The sequence below is a fragment of the Peromyscus leucopus genome, chromosome 1 (assembly GCF_004664715.2).
Source record: "Peromyscus leucopus breed LL Stock chromosome 1, UCI_PerLeu_2.1, whole genome shotgun sequence".
In the NCBI taxonomy this organism is placed as follows: Eukaryota; Metazoa; Chordata; class Mammalia; order Rodentia; family Cricetidae; genus Peromyscus; species Peromyscus leucopus.
Window position 1 is genome coordinate 48,991,559 of NC_051063.1, and position 6,444 is coordinate 48,998,002.

At 49.5% G+C, this 6,444-nt stretch overlaps 1 long non-coding RNA gene across 1 annotated transcript; it reads right to left on the minus strand.

Moving 5' to 3' along the window:
• Positions 1-4,180: 4,180 nt before the first annotated feature.
• LOC119087483 lies at positions 4,181-6,413 on the minus strand. The gene is made up of 5 exons (XR_005090960.1): positions 6,078-6,413; positions 5,816-5,915; positions 5,155-5,235; positions 4,800-4,910; positions 4,181-4,522 (listed from the first exon to the last, which is right to left on the minus strand). It is a non-coding gene; the product is annotated as an uncharacterized LOC119087483 (long non-coding RNA).
• Between the last annotated feature and the right edge of the window lie 31 nt (positions 6,414-6,444).

The window sequence follows — 6,444 nt, forward strand, 5'->3', positions numbered from 1 at the left end:
ACTGCTTAGCTGAATCACTCACTAACTTGCTTACTCACCTGTAAAATGGGTATAGTCAAGGTGCCGCCTCCTAGGATTAAGTGAAACACTTTGTCCGAGGCCCTTAGCTGGGCCTGGAGCAGAATAAGGGCCCAGCAAATGGAAGTAGCAGTGGGATGTGAGCCCTGGCTTCTCCTGAGAATGGAGTCATCCTCTAGCTGCCCAGGCCTGTCTAGAGCCCTGCAGGCATAGCTGCTCTCCTGGAACCTGCCAGAGGCCCAAGGCAAGAGGCCCAGGCCTGACTTCTCTATGGCTGTGACTCTTTGTGAAGAGCCTTGTCCTTCAGTCTGTCCCTTCCTTCCTCACCAACCAGGGCCCTGATGAAGTGGCTCACCCTGGAACCCCAGGAGGGGATCCCTGCCCATCATACTGACTAAGTCCTCCAGCACCCAGCTATTCCAGTTTCCTAGAGAGCTCTCGAGGATCCTGAGTTCCTGCTGTCCTAGGTCTAAACTACTCTAGAAAGGGAGACCACCAGATGTGTATGAGCAGCTGTGAGGGGACTCTGCAGACTGAGAGTCAGGCCTGGGGCAGCCTTTAGGGTTGTGAGGCTTGTATTCTGTTAGTAACAGACTACCCAAGACCCAGAGAGGCCTTGTGAGTTTTGCATATCACAAAGCTAATTGGAGTGTGAGCCAAGTCTTGAACCCGAGTTCCTGTTGCTCACCTGGGGCTCTCTCCATGGTTCCTTACTCACCAGTGTGCTCATAATGTCAGAGAAAACCCAGCTCTTACTTCCTGTTGCTAGGTTTTGACCTGTACCCCTATTCTCGACTAGTTAGACATATCACAGGAGCCAGTGATGCTGTGGGGATGGAGAGGATAAAGTTCGTCTCTGATTCCAAATGAGCCCATGACGGGAAAACTTCATGCTGTCTCTGGCAGTCTCCTTCTCTCCAGCTCTGTTGTCCAAACACCATTCTCATCCTTGAGAGTGTTCGCCCATCCCTACCAGAGAAGGCAGGCCTGTGAACTCGACTCTGAGCTCCGGTTAGCATTTTGATTTTGCTGCTTTGGGGATCCTGGCTGTTTATGTTTTAGATGCTGGCGGAAGGCCATCACCTCCCCGATGTTTGTTCAGACAAGTTCAGAAGCCAGGTTAGTGTCAGAGGCCAGAGGCAGGGAACTTGGGGTCACCTCTGTTCCCAGCTAAGTTTACAGGGCAGGCCCATCTGCTGCTGAGCCTTTGCTGGCTGGCCGTGGTGTCCTCCAGGCAGGCCGGCCTTGCTTCTCCACCTCACCATCGTGCCCAGCCACACTCTTGTCTACCCTGAAGCCTGCCAGAGAGGGGCTTATCTTTGAAATCTTAACCGAGACTTCCTTTTTTTCGGTATTAGGGATGGAAGCCAGTTCTTTCCACACGCTGAGAAAATGCTCTGTGCTTGAACTATAATAGATACTTTTAAACTAGGGGCAGCTCTTTCAGCAAGCGCTTTACACAGAGGCTCCTAAATGAAAGCTTATCTGCAGGAGAGGAGGCCAGGGGACAAGCCCTGGACCTGCCACCCCGGGGCCCCGCTGTCCCGTGAATCAGCAAAAGGCTACTATGTGGTTGATTTCCACTGCCTTGAAAGTGAAGGAGAGGAAGATGTGGACCTGCCAGGCCAGGCTTTCCTGCTGAGCCTTCTACCTCAGGGCTCTCACACCACCGCAGGCTCACTGGGCTGCCACCCACTCCAAGCTTGGTTCCCGCATGGTTGTGGTAGGAAATGGCACCCCAGAGTCTATTGAAACCCCAGGATTCTATGGATCCAGCTCTATCTCCATCCTAATGTAGATGGTATCCCAACAAAATCCAATGTGTGTCTCTGTTTGGGGTCCAGAACCAAGACTCAATGTGTTTTCCGCTTACCCGGCACTCTGACAAGAGCCAATATAAGTCGTTGCATTACCGCCTCCATTTACTTTATAGCATTAGTGCTGTCACCATTTCCCAGATGCAGAACTTGAGGTCCCAGGCTCCTGAGCTACACGCCCATGGCCACATGCCAGAAAGCTGGCAGCTGGGACAGGAATCAGGTCTCTGACTGAAAGCCTGTTCGAATGACCACCATACTACCCCACCGCCAGATTACTTCTGGCCAACAAACACTTGGCCTCAGCCTTCTCAAAGGAGGCAGCCATATGTTCAGTCTCTAGATCTGGCTCACAATGGGCTTAAATGCCACCAGGGTGGTACCCACTCCTTCCGTTAGAACTGTGCCCAACCTCAGAGCTTTCCTGGGAGGAAATGGTTCCTACCACTAAGCCTAAAATTCCTGGGGATTCATTTTGTTCCATTTTGTATAATTCTATGCTCCACGTCATCCCCAGTGCATCCTCTCCCTCTGAGGGCTTCATACCCTTGAAGGCCTTGGATGCAATTATCTGATCCCATTTAAGTTGGCAGAGGCCAGAGTGTGGGTCTTTTCATCTGCTGTAATTATTCCAACCCCCTTGTCCACACATTGTTTCAGATAGTTCATCTCTGAACATCCTCCAATTTGGGGTATCTTTCTGTAACAGTGGATGCCAAGAAAGTAATGGAAAGATCTCTTTAGGTGTGGGGGTGGAGATGCATGTGCCCACTGCGGGGAGCCATGACCTGTCAGCACCAGGGCTGTTGGGAAGGCCTTACTTCCTCTTTTCATGGATGTCTGGATACCAGTCTGAAGGTGGAGAGGGCTATGTGCCCGACTAGGCATGGAAGAGGTGGGTAGAGGCGCTGAGCTGGGACATGGGTGGAATCTGTTCACCTGTCTTCATCTTGGATGTCTTTTGCCAGCTGAGTTCAGCCTTTTATTCATTCCAGAAAGTTCATCAGCACTTGCCATGTGGCTGACTAGAGCTACGCTCTAGTGTGGGATGTTCCAGTATGTGATGCTCTGGTCAGGAGCAAAGAGCTTATGGGGAATTCAATCCGAACAACTTAGGAATGTGGGCAGTTAAAGCCAGAGCTGGGGGGGGGGGGTGGGAGGGAAGGGGCAGAGTTCAAGGAGGGAGAACAAGAGAGGGCCCTGAGTGAAGCAGATTGGCCAAGGCCTCCCGGAAAGTGACACTAAAGCTGAGACCTGGAGGTGGGCAAGACACTCCAGGAAAAGACCTGGGGTTTCTGGCATAGGGGAAAGACGTACAAAGCCCTGGGTAGGAGAGTCTATTGGATGGGCTGGGTGAAGGTCATTGCGCTTGAGTTGAGGTTGGGGGCTCACTGCCTGAGACATGAGTGAGTTATTTGATTCAGCTCCAGCCTTCTCTTTGCTGGAATGGAGGTATCAGTACCCATTTCTGAACTAAGCAGGAAGCTTCATTTAGAGCTACTGAAATGGCCAAGCCTGGCTCAGGGCAAGTCCTCTAGGAAGAGATTCAGGGTCTTTCTCCTTATTCTCGCCTCTAACTCCCCAGAAAGAAGCATCTAGACATCCTGGCTCTGTCTCCGTCCTCTATTTCTCCTTCCCTTAAATGTGGAGCTCACTCAGTCTACCTGACACCAGGCAGAACTGGTCAGACTTCAGCCAGCCTGGTCCTGCAGCTTCTGGGCTCTGAAGATTCTAGATGTTGCCGTGGGAAGCGTTCATGCCCTCAAAACAGGCCGCGCCCATCCTCATCCCACCTTGATGTTCTGTGTTCTTTCTTTTAATTATTGTAATTAATTTTTCCAAGAGTACAAAGGATATGTCTGGGCTATGCAATCTACAAGGAATAAGAATGCAACAAAAGCCTGTGCATCTACATTTGGCTTAAAGGGAAAACGCTCCCTCCTTATCTGGAGTCCTCAGGATGCTTGTCCATGTAGGTGGAGTTTCTCTGTGTCTTCAAAGCTGCTCCTCAATAACCAGAGACTTATTATTAATTATAAATGATCGGCCAATAGCTCAGGCGGGTTACTAGCTAACTCTTATATTTTAAATTAACCCATATTTTTTTAATCTACCCTCTGCCATGTGGCTGTACCTTCTTTCAACACAGCATGTTCATCTTGCTTCTTTCTGAATCTCTCGAGACTCCCGAGGCTCTAGCCTTCTTCTCCCAGCATCCCCTGTGTCTTATTGTCCCACCTCAATCTCCTGCCTAGCTACCTGCCAGTCAGCTCTTTTATTAAACCAAGTCAGAAGGTGCCTTGGCAAAGACACATCTTTACAGTGTACAAAAGGATTATCCCATAATGGGTCCCCAAGTTTAATCATTTTATTGAATTTGGGGTACATGAGTGTGGTTTTCCTCTCATTGGTAGTTTTACAGTCAGGCTAATTTTTTTTATCTAAGTAGCATATTCTTTTAGCTTTTACGTGTTGTGGAACTTTATATAAATAACCGTGCTGGATAAACTCTGCCACAGTTCGCCTCTTCTGAACGGTGTCTTCCGGAATTAATGCGGTGCATGCTGCTCCTGCTGTGCCGTGATCCCCAGGACTTCACTATTCACACTCCAGTCTCAGGATATTTTGGTTGTTTCCAGCTTTGTTATTCTCTTACAGGGTGTCTCTGTGAATATTCCCATCTATAACTGGACACACATATGCAAGGCTGTGAATCTAGAAGGGGAATTTGGGCCACGGACTTGATTTCCAAAATGACTGAGGCAACTGATGTTCCCATCAGCCAATGGAATGAAAATGTCCCCATTGCTTCCCAGAGTCTGCCTTGTGTGTCCCAAATTGTTGATCCAGAGGGCGTGGCTCACAGTGCTTCCCGAAGCAACCACCTTGTGGGTTTTGGTTTGGTTTTATTTTGTTTTGTTGAGTGGGGTCTCCCTATGTAGCCCGGGTTGGCTTGGAACTCACCATCGGCTGTCTCCTTCCTGATTACAGGTGTGAGCCACCATGCCTGGTCTGCTTTCTGGCATTGCTGAGGTGAAGAGGCACTGCCTTCTCTTCAGAATCTGTTTCCTTGAGCTGGGGAGAGGGCTCAGCTGTGAAAGGACCTTACTCCTCTTTTAAGTGACACAAGCATGATTTTCAGAATCTTTTTTCTAGACTCACTTTCTTGCTCACAGCCCAGAAAGACACAACCCGCTCTTCCCTCCAGCATGGGCCCTCTCTGGCTCCTTTGGGATCCCACTCCTTCCCTACCATCTTCAGCGTGATGGTTCCCACATCTCAGACCCAAATAGCATGGCAGATGGTGTTGGTCGCATACCCAGTGGGAATGTTTTCAACCCTCTTCTCCTTGTCTCCTTCCCGTTCTGGAGTTCGATAGTGTGTCCTGGCTTCATTGGTACTAGACATGGGCAACGAAATAAGCAATGTCTGAGAGGAGGCTCCTGGGAGAGATTCAGTCCCTGAAAAGAGGAATTGTGCTCTTCCTTCCCACTGCAGCTGCTTGTCAGTCGTGGTGTCTGGCACAGCGGCAGCTGGATTTGCAACTCTGAGTTCCAGAAGCCAATTGCTCAGGATTTGGTAGAGAAAGGATGGAAAAATCCTGGGTTCTCGGGGACACTGGTGAGCCACTGGGCTAATTTTGGAAGCACCACCCTCCAGACTTATGTTAGTTAAACGTCTGCTCTGCAAATGGTGTTAATAGGACAATCTATTTGCAGCCCGAATGCCCTGACTCGTGGAGTTCCTCCTTTGATCTCTCCCTCTCACCTTCCCTGTTATTCTGTTCATCTGCTCCCTCTGCTCCTCCTAGCTGCTCTCTCTCTAGACTTCACGATTAATTCCTGCCAATTCAGTTGCTCTTGAACTTCCCTTGAGACCTTACACTGTTTATCCGCCCTCCTGAGGGACTTATCTCTGGGCTTCTGCCATAGTCCTAGGCTCAGGGTCCAGCTGTCCATCAATGTCTCCTTATTCCTCACCTTCGCCTTCCTTTGCTGAAAACCTGCTACAGGCCATGTGCTGAAGCTGGCTCTTCCCAGAGCTCCTGTGACTTACTTGTTCCTGATGGAGCTCCTGTGACTTAGGGAACATTGTGTCCACATTAGCTAAGTGAAGCTGGGCTTGTAGAGGTTAACTGATTGCCAATGGCCATCTAGCTAGTGGGCAGCAAAGCCGCAGCTCACACAGAGACATCCATGTGCTCATTATTCAATAGCCAGCCCCTCTTACTGTTCTGTTTACCTTCTACTCTGAATGACCCAATTTCACGGCATCAGCTGTAGCAGGAACACCTGAGTTTCTCCCATGTCCTTGCACTAAACCTTAGTCTTGAAGAATCACAGGACTTTTTTTCTCTCTCTCTCTCTCTCTCTCTCTCTCTCTCTCTCTCTCTCTCTCTCTCTCTCTCTCTCTCTTATCTTGTATGTGGACCACATAACACAAACTGGATCTGACTTGGAACTTTCACCAAAGCCTGGATGAAGAGAGGTGACAGTTTTTTGTGATGGAAGCCATGGAGAAGGAAGACAGGGCCGAAGAAGGAGTGATGATGCATGTGAGGCAGAGAATGGGTGCTGGCTGGTGGAACACTGGAATGCTGCGAAGATGT